Raw genomic sequence first — 15,659 nt, 5'->3', positions numbered from 1 at the left:
CGCAGTGCCCTTGTTTGGGTGTAGGGCCTGATCAGAGCCTGGAGGTACTGAGGTGCCGTTCCCCTCACAGCTCCGTAGGCAAGCACCATGGTCTTGTAGCGGATGCGAGCTTCAACTGGAAGCCAGTGGAGAGAACGGAGGAGTGGGGTGACGTGAGAGAACTTGGGAAGGTTGAACACCAGACGGGCTGCGGCGTTCTGGATGAGTTGAAGGGGTTTAATGGCACAGGCAGGGAGCCCAGCCAACAGCGAGTTGCAGTAATCCAGACGGGAGATGACAAGTGCCTGGATTAGGACCTGCGCCGCTTCCTGTGTGAGGCAGGGTCGTACTCTGCGGATGTTGTAGAGCATGAACCTACAGGAACGGGCCACCGCCTTGATGTTGGTTGAGAACGACAGGGTGTTGTCCAGGATCACGCCAAGGTTCTTGGCGCTCTGGGAGGAGGACACAATGGATTTGTCAACCGTGATGGCGAGATCATGGAACGGGCAGTCGTTCCCTGGGAGGAAGAGCAGCTCCGTCTTGCCGAGGTTCAGCTTGAGGTGGTGATCCGTCATCCACACAGATATGTCTGCCAGACATGCAGAGATGCGATTCGCCACCTGGTCATCAGAAGGGGGAAAGGAGAAGATTAATTGTGTGTCGTCTGCATAGCAATGATAAGAGAGACCATGTGAGGTTATGACAGAGCCAAGTGACTTGGTGTATAGCGAGAATAGGAGAGGGCCAAGAACAGAGCCCTGGGGGACACCAGTGGTGAGAGCGCGTGGTGAGGAGACAGATTCTCGCCACGCCACCTGGTAGGAGCGACCTGTCAGGTAGGACGCAATCCAAGCGTGGGCCGCGCCGGAGATGCCCAACTCGGAGAGGGTGGAGAGGAGGATCTGATGGTTCACAGTATCGAAGGCAGCCGATAGATCTAGAAGGATGAGAGCAGAGGAGAGAGAGTTAGCTTTAGCAGTGCGGAGCGCCTCCGTGATACAGAGGAGGGCAGTCTCAGTTGAATGACTAGTCTTGAAACCTGACTGATTTGGATCAAGAAGGTCATTCAGAGAGAGATAGCGGGAGAGCTGGCCAAGGACGGCACGTTCAAGAGTTTTGGAGAGAAAAGAAAGAAGGGATACTGGTCTGTAATTGTTGACATCGGAGGGATCGAGTGTAGGTTTTTTCAGAAGGGGTGCAACTCTCGCTCTCTTGAAGACGGAAGGGACGTAGCCAGCGGTCAGGGATGAGTTGATGAGCGAGGTGAGGTAAGGGAGAAGGTCTCCGGAAATGGTCTGGAGAAGAGAGGAGGGGATAGGGTCGAGCGGGCAGGTTGTTGGGCGGCCGGCCGTCACAAGACGCGAGATTTCATCGGGAGAGAGAGGGGAGAAAGAGGTCAGAGCACAGGGTAGGGCAGTGTGAGCAGAACCAGCGGTGTCGTTTGACTTAGCAAACGAGGATCGGATGTCGTTGACCTTCTTTTCAAAATGGTTGACGAAGTCATCTGCAGAGAGGGAGGAGGGGGGATTCAGGAGGGAGGAGAAGGTGGCAAAGAGCTTCCTAGGGTTAGAGGCAGATGCTTGGAATTTAGCGTGGTAGAAAGTGGCTTTAGCAGCAGAGACAGAGGAGGAAAATGTAGAGAGGAGGGAGTGAAAGGATGCCAGGTCCGCAGGGAGGCAAGTTTTCCTCCATTTCCGCTCGGCTGCCCGGAGCCCTGTTCTGTGAGCTCGCAATGAGTCATCGAGCCACGGAGCGGGAGGGGAGGACCGAGCCGGCCTGGAGGATAGGGGACATAGAGAGTCAAGGGATGCAGAGAGGGAGGAGAGGAGGGTTGAGGAGGCAGAATCAGGAGATAGGTGGGAGAAGGTTAGAGCGGAGGGATGAGATGATAGGATGGAAGACGAGAGAGTAGCGGGGGAGAGAGAGCGAAGGTTGGGACGGCGCGATACCATCCGAGTAGGGGCAGTGTGGGAGGTGTTGGATGAGAGCGAGAGGGAAAAGGATACAAGGTAGTGGTCGGAGACTTGGAGGGGAGTTGCAATGAGGTTAGTGGAAGAACAGCATCTAGTAAAGATGAGGTCGAGCGTATTGCCTGCCTTGTGAGTAGGGGGGGAAGGTGAGAGGGTGAGGTCAAAAGAGGAGAGGAGTGGAAAGAAGGAGGCAGAGAGGAAAGAGTCAAAGGTAGACGTGGGGAGGTTAAAGTCGCCCAGAACTGTGAGAGGTGAGCCGTCCTCAGGAAAGGAGCTTATCAAGGCATCAAGCTCATTGATGAACTCTCCGAGGGAACCTGGAGGGCGATAAATGATAAGGATGTTAAGCTTGAAAGGGCTAGTAACTGTGACAGCATGGAATTCAAAGGAGGCGATAGACAGATGGGTAAGGGGAGAAAGAGAGAATGACCACTTGGGAGAGATGAGGATCCCGGTGCCACCACCCCGCTGACCAGAAGCTCTCGGGGTGTGCGAGAACACGTGGGCGGACGAAGAGAGAGCAGTAGGAGTAGCAGTGTTGTCTGTGGTGATCCATGTTTCCGTCAGTGCCAAGAAGTCGAGGGACTGGAGGGAGGCATAGGCTGAGATGAACTCTACCTTGTTGACCGCAGATTGGCAGTTCCAGAGGCTACCGGAGACCTGGAACTCCACGTGGGTCGTGCGCGCTGGGACCACCAGAGTAGGGTGGCCGCGGCCACGCGGTGTGGAGCGTTTGTATGGTCTGTGCAGAGAGGAGAGAACAGGGATAAACAGACACATAGTTGACAGGCTACAGAAGAGGCTACGCTAATGCAAAGGAGATTGGAATGACAAGTGGACTACACGTCTCGAATGTTCAGAAAGTTAAGCTACGTAGCAAGAATCTTATTGACTAAAATGATTAAAATGATACAGTACTGCTGAAGTAGGCCAGCTGGCAGTGGGTGCGTTGTTAACACTACACTAATCAAGTCGTTCCGTTGAGTGTAATAGTTTCTGCAGTGTTGCTATTCGGGGGCTAGCTGGCTAGCTAGCAGTGTTGTTTACGTTACGTTGCGTTAAAAGAACGACAATAGCTGGCTAGCGAACCTAGAAAATCGCTCTAGACTACACAATTATCTTTGATACAAAGACTGCTATGTAGCTAGCTATGTAGCTAGCTACGATCAAACAAATCAAACCGTTGTACTGTAATGAAATGAAGTGAAAATGTGATACTACCTGTGAATGCGACCGGGTTGTTGAGTTCTATTCAGAAGACGTTGGCTAGCGTTGGCTAGCTAGCAGAGTCTCCTACGTTAAGGACGACAAATAGCTGGCTAGCTAACCTCGGTAAATTAAGATAATCACTCTAACACTACACACTCTAAACCTAAACAACACAATTATCTTGGATACGATGATACGAAGACAGCAAAGACAGCTATGTAGCTAGCTAACACTACACTAATCAAGTCGTTCAGTTGAGTGTAATAGTTTCTCCAGTGCAGCTAATCAGTGGACGTTAGCTAGCTGGCTAGTGAAGACTACGTTAGGACGGAGAAATACGATAATTACGCAATTATCTTTGATACAAAGACGGCTATGTAGCTAGCTGAGAAGAAATTACTAAGATTAGACAAATCATCTCCAGTCAAAAGTTCTCCCCTGTGCAGAAAGGGTGGGTTTTGACTAATTTAGCCTTGGCTTCCAGGGCTCACTCACATTGTTCTTGGGAGCCTGAGGAAGTTAATATTGGGTATGAGTGGAGCGCTGATTGCCAGCGGCTGCTGGCTAATTGGCTGTGAGTGGATGCGATTTTTCAAAAACAACCACCCCTTCCATCCCTTTTCAAAAGCGCAAATTATCCAGAGTAAGCTAATTTAGGTTGCAAAAAATTATATTTGAAAATGTATTTTGTTTTTGTTAGATTTTTTATATAATTTGGTTGTAATGACGTTACCCCACCTGGGCACCATTGAAAATGATTGGTTTTCGGTATAGAATCGTGCCTATTCCAATTGTCTTATGAAATTGCTACTGTGATACGGTATTTCAATTTGAGTCGCCAATCCCTCAAAACCAAAGACGAGCGGACTGCTTTGCTTTCATAAATGGTTTTGAAATTTGAATACGAATGAGACAACAAAAAATGGTTAACAGAAATGTGTGTCGACTTCATATATACAGGTAATTGATGTCGCAACAATAACAGCCTTTCCATCCACAATTTACGAGTACAGTCATGCCGTATAAAAATAATCATGACAATGATGGAAACAGGAAGTGTCAGTACAATTTTATAAATGTTGACCGACAATTTATTCATTTGACATGGTGGGATCTTTTTGTGTCGGTAAATTTAATAACTATGTGACGAATTGCTGTGAAAATTATTTATTGCGCAATTGATGATAAGTACATTTGCAGTAACGTAATGCTATGTTCTGAGGCTATGTTGTGTGGTCCTCCCACTATGTGTTGAAAAAGCATGCACAGTTTAGGCTACAGGGTGGTGAAAGTGCACAGTGATGAGCTTGATGCTCCTTTCCAATAAATATCAAGGGTCTTAATTTGTAGGCTAGTAACATGATGATTGGTGCTTAACTGCCAATTAAAAAATAAAAATGATCTTGCTCTTAACCATCCCATCATATTACCTAACCCATCCAGCAAAATGTTGTCAAGAGAGCATGCGTGAAAATGTTATGGAAACACATTAAACTCATATTTATTTTTATTTAGTACATAACTTAAGAGCAAAAGGATTTCCTATGTGCGCTATAGCATCACACACAGCCATTTATCCGCAGCAAAGTCAATCTGGTGAAAACAGACCTCTGATAGGGAAATGCACGCATGTTATTATGCAGATTTTAAATAATATATGCATGACAATCTGTCGCAATTTGGATGGAAACCTAGCTAATGAGACAACTTGTTCAGCTGCAGCCAGTGTTCATAGGTTATAGGTTGCATGTGCTGGGAAGTAGTTAAAAAAACACTGACAACAGGGAAAAGTCTCAAACACACACACACACCCCATGGGAGTCCATAGCACTCAACAGGTAGTTATCATTGCACCACGGGTTCCCAGCTTTCCTACGGGCCTATGGGGATCCAGGCTGAATATTGATATTGTGCTTGGCCCTAGGCTTCTCTCTTTTTCTCCTTGGCATGCTAAGTAAGCAGTTGGGCCGTTGGGGGGAAAGGCAGTGGCTTTCAAATGATTCCCAGCTCTACTGCTCCATGATCTTCTGAGCCCCCCTACTTTCCCTCGGTGCGCCTCCCATACTGGTCCCATCCCAACACTGTCTGCCCCTTTTTGGTTCTGTTAATTAGAGATAAGGTTGGCATTGTTGAATCTATCGCTTATTATTGCCTTCATCCTGCCTATATTTCACAGAAAAGGGGCTGAGGATTGAGCAGCCATGACTTAGATCTTAAAAGATTTCTGAGGTAATTGATATCTTAAAGTTTAATCCAATAAGGCTAAGTAGAACCAAAAGGTCACTTGTGACCACAAAAACAAAGTTTTAGGCAGGCAGGCAGAGAACAAAACGATACTATTAGTAAGTCATCTTCTTATCATGGTCTTCAAATAAATCTAGATTAAAGAGAGTGATAAATGATTGGCGCTTGGGTGTGATCTATTTGACTTTCAGCCAAAGTAAAGGAAAGTCAAAAAGAAGCCCTTATCTTGAAATCATTAGGATTATTGTTGTTTGATATATCAGTCTTTAAAAATGTGAATTTACTCAAAGGAAAGAAAAACCAATCAGAGCAGACAGTCAAGGGATATGCTACTTTAAATGATCAGTTTATGACCCTAACTTTCATCGATTGACTAGAATACAACCCCCGATCATTTTTGTCTCATAAACTCTCCAGGAACATTTACCTCAAGGAAAACACATTCCCCAACATGCTAAACTAATAAAATACTAGGTCTAATGGGGACCTTCCTTGTTTTTCGAGCCATAAACGTATACAGGAGGTCTGGGAGACAAGGTCGGGGACCTGGGGCAAGATGGAGGGATGATTGGTGGCCGGAATAAACCCCAAGCACAAGGGCCAGGCACCTGTCAGTCAAAGAGCAAACAAAAAACAAGAACAGGAGTAGGAAGAAGAGGAAGAGGAGGAAGAAGAAGATAATGAGGTGCAAGCCGAAGAGAAAACACACATTCCACTGTCTGTTTAATAGGATGTCTTCCCTGACTCTGCCTGGGGATCATATATTCACTCAGTGTGAGCCAATCCGTTATTCACTTGCACAACCTGCTTCAGTCCTATTTGGAGGGCACCTACGGAGGCAGATAATTCGCCAGCGGCATGCAGAGTTTTATATTAAAAATCACAGAGGAATACCTTCAGATGACATGATTTGTGAACTGGGATTTCCATAAACTCAAATAATCAGGATAATATATCATTTTTACTGTGTGTGTGTGCGTCTGTGTTTTGCATGCATGCGTGTTTAAATGTACATCAGGCGCTAATATGATTTCTGAGATTGCATATTGATGATTGCACTGGTCAGTAAACCATTTTGTGTACGTACAGTTTTGAGAGGAGGTGATTTGAAGTGAACAGAAAAATAGGACCTAGTGGGGATTTTATAGCCTTGTATGTGGTGGTTTTAGTGGAAGTGAATATCCCAAACCCCCTAGTTCCCAATTTACTACCACACCACAGGAGCTGCCGGGGTAATTCCAGACAGATTGAGTCAGTGTTGGACTAAAACATGGGTTTCATTGCACAGCATACGTCACATTCATCATCTATAAATTGGCCTGTGTTTCCTACAGGCCAGCATGGCAGGCTTTTACTTCAAGGTGAAATGCAAACTGCATTAAAGTGGTACTACTAACAACTACAACTATGTTTATGGTACCAGTCCATTGAAATGACCTCCAATATTTCCAATACTTTCCAAAATTACATAATTATCCAATATAAATGCTGTGATTTGGTCATGGTTTTGCACACATGGCAGGGAAACAAGACTTTTATCTTGTTCCCATTTTTGTTCCTTTTTTATAAAACGGAAAACCAAAAATAGTCGTCGCAGGGACGGGGTTGATGAAGAACCCAATATAGCGGGAGAACTTCTCTATTAGACACACCCAGAGGAAAACTTAACACCTCCCACACTATATGATCACATATCTACCTTCATGTTTTTTTTTCCTTCTTCTCAGCGTTTTATTTCTCCGTGGCTATTTAATCCCCTTCTCTCCCTCTCTTTGTAACTCAGTGGTATTACAACACCCACGGGATCGGCCTCCGTACGCAGTAATATAAACACTTTTGCAGCTGGCAGAAAGAAAAAGAAAAAAAAAACGGAAAAAAAAGAAGAGAAAAAAAGCAGGATCAAAAGATAACATCTAGAGAGAAACCTTCCAAAAAAAAAAAAAAGGAGCCAGTAACCAAAGCCAAGGTGGAACAGTTTAAAAAAAACACGGGAGGGTTGTGTCCCCTGTGGTGCGGGCTGCAGTAAAAACAGACCGGGGTCTCTCTTCTTTCTCCCTGCTCGCTAGCCACCGTCGAATGGAGTCAGCAGGCTGGCAAGGACACTCTGTGGCGGGCGACGAGCCCTAGCTGGTCTCACGGTGGTCTCGGTTCGCCGCCACGAGACATCTCACGTGGGACCGGAGCCCGGCATTCATTTCATCGCCTGCCCCCGCTCCACTTTCCTGAGCCTCGCCAGTAACTAAATCATTTAAAACTAAAAAAGACGGTCTCCTGAGGTATTACAAAAGTACCGGGTTCATTTCTAAATTACAAATGTGCTTTAGTATGATTGCATGTGACATGTTCCCTGAGAGTTATACCGTAGGAGCTTTCCCCCTTCTTGCAGCTGGTGCTCTTGAAGAGCTTTTAATGGACAGTTAATTAATTGAAGTGCTTTTATAACCAAGTTTCCATCCAACGTTTTTATGTAAGTAAAGTACATGCCGGATAAAACACAGTTCAAGACAGGCCTGATGGAAACAACACATTTGTTGGTAAACTTTCCAAAACAAAAACAAAACACGCTCGACGAGGTGGGATATTATATCTGTAAAATATATGATGCAAGAAATGGCGGTGGAAACGTTGAAATATTGATATAATAACCAACACATTGAAGTAAACTTGAAAACACTCAATGATATTATGTGGTCATCCCACTACGACTAGGGAAAGCATACAGTGTATTAGGCTAGATGAAACAAGTTATAAATAAGTAGCCTATACCCGCGATTTATCTGCGAGCTGTTGGCTAGAGAGCATGTGCCAAGACCAGAGATTCGCAATGCAAAGCAAGAGTTCTTCTTACAAAACCATAATTAGAGTTGAAAATGCAATGGAAACCCATTTAACTGCACAGGTTATTTTGTATGTGCACTATATCATCACGCTCAGTTCTCTGCAACAAGTCAATTTGATGGAAACATCTCTGGTGGGAAAATGTGTATATTGTCTTCATGGAGATTTTAGAATATTCGCATGAAAATTTGGATGGAAATGAGCATAAAATGGTACTAATTGAAACAATTGGGTCGAATGAGGTCAAAGTTATCTGTGAGGGTGGTGACCACGTGTACGGAGTCCAGCTTTTCGAGACACACACGTCGCCGCAGCGTGCACAAACACACACGTGCTGTCGCAGGCATGGACAGGAAGCGATAGCACGGAAGAACCTTAATCCTTAGAGAAGCCAACACGTTTTCCTTCGGCAAAGGCCTGTGAAATCACAGAAGAATATTAAAGTCAGGGAATCTGGTCGGCTTTCCTTTGAAAATGTGTGAGCGCATGTTGTTGCAGAGATAGTAAAACCACCAGTGTATGCGAAACTCTCATCTTCCCTGTGAAAAAAATATAAGGAATGGTAGAAAAAAAATAATTCATCAAAGAATTACTATGGGACACATCACATGTGTTACACTCCACATATACAGTATGTGGGATAAAGCCAAAGGAAAGTCCATAAATACAAGCCATTTATAGCGGCAACAGACGTTGAATCCAGACCAAAATCATAACCTTTTATGAATTCATCTGAAGCCCGTCCCAATGATCCAAATCGGACGACAGCCAGGCCTCAATTCATCACAGACTGCCAGTCGCTTACCTCTCAAAAATGCGATTCCGCAGAATTGCCGCCCAACGTCCACTTACGTGTTGCAGTATGCCATGCGTCTCAGCCAAACGTTCCAATCACACATCCACCTTCCTGGTCTTGGTGTGCGCCGAGGCCCCCAAAGTGGGCCCCCAGAGCGCTGAGGTGGGTTGGTGTTCCAGCCTCAACAAAAGCAGACTGTGTGGCAGTGGCTGGGGGGGCTTCAGGGCCCCTCTCTGCATTAGGGCACAGAGGAAATGGCTTCACTCAACACCTGGACACTGCAAGAATGCTTTACGCCGTGTGGGGCGATCAAAGTGCGGACTAAGTCAGGGACCTAATAAAAATAAAGAAATATTACCTTAAACCCAGTCAGTCTGAGAGAGAGAGAGAGACAGAGACAGAGACAGAGAGACAGAGAGACAGAGAGACAGAGAGACAGAGAGACAGACAGACAGACAGACAGACAGACAGACAGACAGACAGACAGACAGACAGACAGACAGACAGACAGACAGACAGACAGACAGACAGACAGACAGACAGAGAAAGAAGGAAAGCAACTAGCGAACAAAAGAAAAAAGGGGAGAAATAAGGTAGGAGCCGAAGGGGGTGGCAACCAAACAAAATCCTCCAGGGGTTGACGTGGTGACTGACAGTGAGGTTGGGGAGTGGGAGGAATGTAGCGTGTGGCCTTGTGGTGGGAGCGAAGGGACACAGAGAAAGCAAAGGGTGACCCGAGGGACACTGTGTGCTCAAACATCTTGACTGGAGTTCAAGGATGTGTCTGTAGCAGCAGACTGGTGTGACTTGGGGCTGAACGGGGAATGAAATTCCTTTTGAAAGGTCTCCATGAGATACATTAGAATTACATTGTGGCTCACAATTGGTTTGCTGTGTCTGTTTTGACTAGAGATAAATTATGGTTTGTTTTAGCAGAGCCTTTCTGTCAAGGGTTTAACTCCGGTTCGGTCGGTCTGCTATTCACTGACTACATTTTTGCTGTTTTTACTTTGAATTAAATGTGCCCCGAGAAGGCGATACCGAGTAGCCTAAAAATCAAACAATAACCAACTATTTTGGTCAAGATAGTTACACCAATCGACAAGATGTGTTAAACATATTCTGCCTAAAACAATTAAACAAACAAATCCCAGCAACCCAGAAAGGAAATCTTCCCACTGGACGCAATGTGATTTCATTGAAACGACTTGGAAAAAAATGTTGATTCAACCAGTGTGTGCCCAGTGAGTCGATAAGGTTTTGTAGGTAGTATGAGAAAATATATTAGAACAAGGAGCGGTAAGCACCACCCACCGCTCTCTGCAAGTTTTGGTCAAGTCTATGGGACCAAATGTCCCCCTCCCTTCCGAAATTCGAAAGCTGCACACACCTGCTAAAATGTGTTTTGTCCAAATAACCAGTGACCAAAAACCAACACACCGGAACTGTCACACCTGCTTAGCGCTCCCCCTCTCTGGCTCTCGAGGGCGCCAGGCAGCCATCATTACGCACACCTGTCACCATTGTTATGCCCATCAGCGCTTCATGGGACTCACCTGGACTCTATTACCTTATTGATTGCCTCCCCTATATCTGTCACTTCCTCAGTTCCTTCCCTGTGTCTGCATTAATGTGGTTTTGTTCCCCCTGTCCAGACGCTGTCCTTGTTTTGTTGCATGTCGGTTATTTATTAAATATTCACTCCCTGTACATGCTTCTCGTCTCCCAACGTCTGTCCTCACAGGAACAATTGTTGCTCGTATTCGTCGCAATCAACAGACTGTTGACAGACATTACAGTACCAATTATGTTAGGTAGTTTGCCCACGAGAGTTTACAAACAAACAATCAACTTAAGCACTACATCATTTGAAAGAGAAGCACTATAAATCGGTCACTTCATGGGAGACAGAATAAGACACTGGGAGACAGAATAAGACACTGGGAGACAGAATAAGACACTGGGAAGTGAGAGACATGGGAGACAGAATAAGACACTGGGAGACAGAATAAGACACTGGGAAGTGAGAGACATGGGAGACATGGGAAGTGACACCACTTGATCAAGTCACACAATATGCCTAAACTACAGAGTTTGCTGAGAAACACACACGAAGCCGTCTAACATAGATTCCGACCTCGCACAAACCACGATAGGATAGACAGCAGGGGGACGGGGAAGTAATTGAAGGATTAAATTCACACATATGCAAGAACACAGATATTACTGTCCCATTGGAAATCTCACGCTATCTACTCGATACGGTTCTGGCGATAGAGGTAGAAGAAAATATATTAGAGCAAGGAGCAGAAGCAGGGTGGTAGAGCCACCCACCTCCCTCTGAAAGTTTCGGTCAAGTCCATTGGAATCAATCAGTGCTGAGAGGCATGTACAGGTCTGCTAGGCAATCAGCAATTAGTGTTAGTACTTCAGTCTCTCCTAGTATTTCAGCGGCAGTCAAGCGGCGGTGTTGTCGCCGAAATGAAAACTGTGGCTTAAACCAGAGAACGCTGCTACTCCAGCTGCTCTCTCTTCATCTGACTACTTGTTTTCTCATAGTCCCAAGAACCTCTGGTCATCGCGGTGGTGGCACAGGGCTACTCATTTATCCTAAGTGGAAATATATGTTTTCCCCTTGCTCACCTGTCCATCTCCTCATTTGAATTCCATGCTGTCACTGTCACTTGTCCACTCAAGCGTAACATTGTCATTTATCGCCCACCAGGAGAGTTCCTCAATGAGCTTGACACCTTGATAAGCTTATTTTCCTGGTGATGGCTCACCACTCATCGTACTGTGTCAACCTCCTGACATCTGGGTATCTCACTGCAACCTCACATGCCATGTCTTGAAATACGCAGATAGACGGATTAAAAGTAAACTTACATTGTAAAACTTCTGATAGCCAACTTTCTAACTCTAACTCTGCCCATAACTTTGGGCTTTATAGCACTCCCAGAAGGCATGAATTATTGAGTCATTGTTAGTTTTACAATTAAGACATGACTCTGTTGTTGTCCTCTGCAGTTGTGGTGTAGAATTGGTTGACTGTAATATGTTAGTTTTAGGTTCCAACACTCCCTCCATCTTGCGCCAGTATTAGTTATTTTTAAGTATATAATAATAATAATAATAATAATAATAATATATGCCATTTAGCAGACGCTTTTATCCAAAGCGACTTACAGTCATGTGTGCATACATTCTACGTATGGGTGGTCCCGGGGATCGAACCCACTACCCTGGCGTTACAAGCGCCATGCTCTACCAACTGAGCTACAGAAGGACCACCAAGTCTTGGTATAAGGGCTCAGGGCCAGACCCAGATGCAGACAAGGGAGGCAGATGGTTTATTAGTGCCAAAAGGGGTAGGCAAGAGAATAGTCGTGGACAGGCAAAAGGTCAAAACCAGATCAGAGTCCAGGAGGTACAGAGTGGCAGGCAGGCTCGAGGTCAGGGCAGGCAGACTGGTCAGACAGGCAGACTGGTCAGACAGGCAGGTACAAAGTCCAGAAAATAGACAAGGGTAAAAACTGGGAGGACTAGCAAAAGAGAGAATATCAAAGCAGGAGCATGGGGAAAAACTCGCTGGTTGACTTGAAACAGACAAGACGAACTGGCACAGAGCGACGGGAAACACAGGGATAAATACACCAGGGAAAATAAGAGACACCTGGAGGGGGTGGAGACAATCACAATACACAGGTGAAACAGATCAGGGCGTGAAACTTGGTTCCAATTGTTGTTGTTTTTGTCAGTTGGATAGGTTCTCTGCAAGATTTTATAAATCTTACCTATCATGTGAGTATCCTTTTCTGACTCAAATTGGATTCCCTTAACATTTCTCTGATGTCCAAAAAGATTTCAGGTCTCTATTTCGTGATATGAAACTTTTAAGTAGCATGCATTTGAAAATGTCTGACATTGGTCAGTCCAAAATAGTTTTTGAATTCTGTCGTGGAAATAATTGTATTTCCTATTACCAAGTAATTTACGGTTTCTATGCAACGGCAACAACAAATATATAAAGATAACTTCATCCCATTACTCAACAACATGAAAGCAGATCTAATTAAATGGCACAATCTTCCCATAACTCTTACAGGTAGAATAAACCTCTTAGAATGGCATTGGCTCCCGAAGTTTTTACATTAGTTTTCAGTAATACCAATTACTCCACCGAAGTCATCCTTTAAAAAAGTATTAGCAGTCATAACAGACTTTATATGGGCATCTTCCTAAGTCTGAGGCTGGTTTTAATCTTCCAGACTTGGAATTGTATCAACTCACCACCCAAGGCTTTTACTTGCGACATGTAGTTAAATGCACTAAAGAGGAACAATGGGTACATACTGAAGATGCGCATGCTCATCCCCCGGAATATTTTCACGTGTCTATTTCCAAAGGATAAAGCTGAGAACATTAACAACCTCATAGTTAAGAACACCAGCAATTTGGAAGAAAGTTCAACGGATTCTACAAGAATCAATATCACTCCTTAATAAAAACAGTCCCTATGGGACAATCCTTGGATAGCTTTTCAGAATTCACAGATAAATTGGCCCACATGGAGAACTAAAGGCATAGAAACCATAAAGACGCTTTCTATCACTCTACATTTCAAGACTCTGCCTTCAACCCTGGGAAACTCTTCGCCACCTTCTCCTCCCTCTTTAATCCTCCACCACCCAGCGTAAACTGATAGATTTTGATGGGATAATAAATAAATAAAAGTTACTTAGATTGACGCGAGGTGCATCAACAGACTCTTAAGGATGTATCAACAAGATGGACGAAGAACTTCCTCCCTCTAATATCATTACTCTGCAGGTTATAGCCAATGTACAGATTCAGACAGAAATGATCGATCCTGTTCTTAGTGGATAGTGGATGGTGTGCAACACTTTAGATGTTTACCAACCTCAACTACAGCTGGATGATAGGGAATGAGACATACAGTGGCCCCCAGCTAAATCTCCCTTCCAATCGAGGGAAAGATCACATGGATGTGCACCAGTGGAGGCTCGTGGGGGGAGCTATAGGAGGACGGGCTCATTTTAATGGCTGGAATGGAATAAATGGAACAGTCTCACATTGCACGTATGGAAGCCCATCCTCCTATAGCTCCTCCCACCAGCCTCCACTGATGTGCACTGCCTCCAACCCAGACAGTGAGAAATCTACCTCTGAAATAGTTAAGCGGATCTGCAGTCAATAGACTTTCCGACAGGCTACAAATGTTTTAACAATTACAACATTTTGTTAAGCTTGCATTCAATTGCCACTCCCTGTTGTACACAAGCTTCCATTCCCCCTATCACAAGGTGATGTATGGCTGATTTAAGAAGAAATCATCAACCCTGTTACTTTATCTGCCCCTCAATAGGTAGTTAATATTGTACTTTTTTTATTTAACCACTTGATTAAGTTGAACATGTGCTCTTTATGACAGAATGTAAAAATTTGGTGAAATCTCAAAAGGCCCCGAATTGGTGTAACGACCCAAGTGTTTACATTCCCAGACCACCCAGGTGTTTACATTCCCAGACCACCCGGGTGTTTACATTCCCAGACCACCCAGGTGTTTACATTCCCAGACCACCCGGGTGTTTACATTCCCAGACCACCCGGGTGTTTACATTCCCAGACCACCCGGGTGTTTACATTCCCAGACCACCCAGGTGTTTACATTCCCAGACCACCCGAGTGTTTACATTTCCAGACCACCCGGGGGTTTACATTCCCAGACCACCCAGGTGTTTACATTCCCAGACCACCCAGGTGTTTACATTCCCAGACCACCCGAGTGTTTACATTCCCAGACCACCCGGGTGTTTACATTCCCAGACCACCCGGGTGTTTACATTCCCGGACCACCCGGGTGTTTACATTCCCAGACCACCCGGGTGTTTACATTCCCAGACCACCCAGGTGTTTACATTCCCAGACCACCCGAGTGTTTACATTCCCAGACCACCCGGGTGTTTACATTCCCAGACCACCCGAGTGTTTACATTCCCAGACCACCCGGGTGTTTACATTCCCAGACCACCCATGTGTTTACATTCCCAGACCACCCAGGTGTTTACATTCCCAGACCACCCGAGTGTTTACATTCCCAGACCACCCAGGTGTTTACATTCCCAGACCACCCAGGTGTTTACATTCCCAGACCACCCAAGTGTTTACATTCCCAGACCACCCGAGTGTTTACATTCCCAGACCACCCAGGTGTTTACATTCTCAGACCACCCAGGTGTTTACATTCCCAGACCACCCGAGTGTTTACATTCCCAGACCACCCGAGTGTTTACATTCTCAGACCACCCAGGTGTTTACATTCCCAGACCACCCAGGTGTTTACATTCCCAGAACTTTCGTTAAGTTGGAGAAAATATTCTCATAACACTAAAACTGTCCAATTGTGTTTATTATGTAAATTCGATATTTGTCTATTTCATGTTCACTAAAATTGGTAGAAATTTCAAAAACATGTTTTCAGTTTGTCGTTACTAGGTATTGTGTGTAGATGGGTGAGAAACAACATCTAGTTCATCCATTTTGAATTCATGCTGCAACACAACAAAATGTGGAATAAGTCAAGGGGTATGAATACTTTA

This window comes from Oncorhynchus gorbuscha, linkage group LG15 (assembly GCF_021184085.1).
Source record: "Oncorhynchus gorbuscha isolate QuinsamMale2020 ecotype Even-year linkage group LG15, OgorEven_v1.0, whole genome shotgun sequence".
Taxonomy (NCBI): domain Eukaryota; kingdom Metazoa; phylum Chordata; class Actinopteri; order Salmoniformes; family Salmonidae; genus Oncorhynchus; species Oncorhynchus gorbuscha.
The sequence above is the reverse complement of the archived record's forward strand: the minus strand, read 5'-3'. Positions refer to the sequence as shown.